Below are 2,390 nucleotides of genomic sequence, written 5' to 3'. Positions count from 1 at the left end.
CCTTTTTGTCCTCTCTTTCTTTACATCCTCCTAATAATCATTCATACTTATATATATATTGACCTCTATGGCAGAGTGAGAGCCACATAGGCAGTTAGAGTAAACCAGGCCCTTTACCTGTCACCTGCATATGTTTTCTATGTCAGTGAATGATCAAATATTCAAATTTCTTGTGCCCCTCTACCCCCCACACAAACACTTTGGAAAATTCTTTAATCACCCCGATCTACGTAAACTTTAAATTAAGAATCAAGTCAGGATAATAATAAAAACTCATGTCAACTGAATTATCATTTTATTGCAGCGAACATGAACTACAGTGCACACACAGCCCATAAGGGGCATTTACAGCTTATGCAACCAGCGCAGCGTCATCTGTCAGATTAACACAGCTCGTTTCACCTGCTGTACCGTAAAACTCCCAATATTTAGAGCTAAAATGTAAAACGTAAAAGCAGAGAAGCATTTCTTTTTTTTTTTTTTTTATTTAATGTTTTCAGAATTGCAATGATAATACTGACTGTCCTCTGCTGTGTGTCCTTCACTTGAACAGAAGAGGTCGGGCACGTTGCGGGTTTTATGAAAGAGGTGGAAAAAAACTGAGCTTAGAAAACGGGGAGGAGCGACGGTACCACAGGCATGACAGCGAGGGAGGGAGGGAGACCGTCTCCTGTGTCTAAACACCATCTACTTATAGGCGTGATTTAACAGCGAGCTATAAGGGATATTTAGTTTGTTGATCTTGGGATGCTCGTCGCTGTGAGGCTCTGAGAAGGACTCGCCAAAGGGTTTGATAAATATTCCGGCTTAATGGCCAGCTAGCATAACAAAGCTAACTGCTGTTAGCCGCTGGAGCCGGAGAAGTGTAGAGCCGAAGAGGGAAATGGCATGAGTTCCGTCGGATAGCCCTCACAGAAGAAACGACCACTGACAAGAATCAACCTGTTAACAACATTTCTTTACCTTTCTAAATCACAGGTAAGATCCGTTAATTTGATGTGTGTCAAGATAATATAATATCGACTTATAAAGTTAGCGGTAGTTACGCTGCTAGTCTCAGCGAGCGCTGTTTGTGTGGCAGCTAGCAAGCCGTCGTTTCAAATGCTGTTAACCACTATGAGTCAGTACCAAAATCCCCATCTTTTTTTTCTTTAAAAAATATTTGTTTAATATTTTTTTAACAGTGTTGAAAATTGAGGACAAAAAAGTCAGTTTTGGATTAGTTAAAACTGTGACGTTACAAATAGTTCCTTTAAGCAGAAGACCAAAACAAGCTAGAACAAAAAACAAAAACGAGTAAACCGTGAGAAGAGGCTGCTTAAAATCAGTGGGAAGCGATCAGTAAAGATGGTTTGGTACTAAACTTAACGGGCATATCGGTCACTGAAGTCTCCTAATTAGCACGTTCTGAAGTAATTGTCTTGTTTGTGTCTTTGAAGTTGCCAACAGATCCTGAAGCATGACGGTAATTATGTACTGCAGTAGCAATCGTCAAGACATGTGGTGTTTAGCAAAGGGATACTGTAGCAGTATGTATCCTGTGTGACCTAGACTGGTTATTATTAGTCTGTCCGCCCTGATCCCTTTATTAAGTAGTGCAGGGACGTTGGCTCACACCCCTCCTTGCAGACATATACCCATCAAAGCATAGCAGGAGTTATGTAGCAACACGCTGAGCAAAAACACATGAAATCCAAGGACTGATCTGTACTTTTTTTTTTTTTTTTAAATTTAAATGGACTCTCATGCTGTTCTCTCTGTGTTAGTGCTCTAAGTCAGGAGTGTCACACCCAGTTTGTGGGTCTCAAATGGGCCTGACAAATAACACAACAGAACTCCTGGGTCAGATTCAAACTTAAAAACCCCCCAAAACAAACTGCAACTATAAGCCCATGTGAAAGACCTCTTACCCTACTCCTCAGAAAAACAAATGCCAGATATTAGTTAGTACTTGTTAAATCCTTTTTTAAAAATTTTTTTAAGCAATTTTTTTAGACAGTGGGAGAAATCTCAGGTTTTCCTCATGTCACAGCTGTAAGTTACAGTTCAAAGAAGTGGAAATACCCTGGGCTGCATATTTGATGCACCACTGCTCTAGTTGTTTACCTTACCTTGCTGTTTTGTATTTAAATGGACAGGATTTTTTTTTCCTGTATTAAAACTGAACTGGACTAAAATATATTTTTATCCATCTTGGTGATTTTCCTTTGGAACCCCAAAGCTTCTCTGTTGTGTACAAACATTTTTGATGGGTAGGGAAAACCCTGTTAGAGTGCTGTCATGTGCAGCTTTGACCCAAGCTTCTGCAGCTGATGTTAGCATAGTTATACTCCTGTAGTTTGCAGTGATAAGCCATTGCAGCAGCACTGCTTATGTGATAAAGTAGTAAG

The sequence above is a fragment of the Pundamilia nyererei genome, unplaced genomic scaffold (assembly GCF_000239375.1).
Source record: "Pundamilia nyererei isolate P.nyererei 1_Seehausen unplaced genomic scaffold, PunNye1.0 scaffold00075, whole genome shotgun sequence".
NCBI lineage: Eukaryota > Metazoa > Chordata > Actinopteri > Cichliformes > Cichlidae > Pundamilia > Pundamilia nyererei.
The sequence above is the reverse complement of the archived record's forward strand: the minus strand, read 5'-3'. Positions refer to the sequence as shown.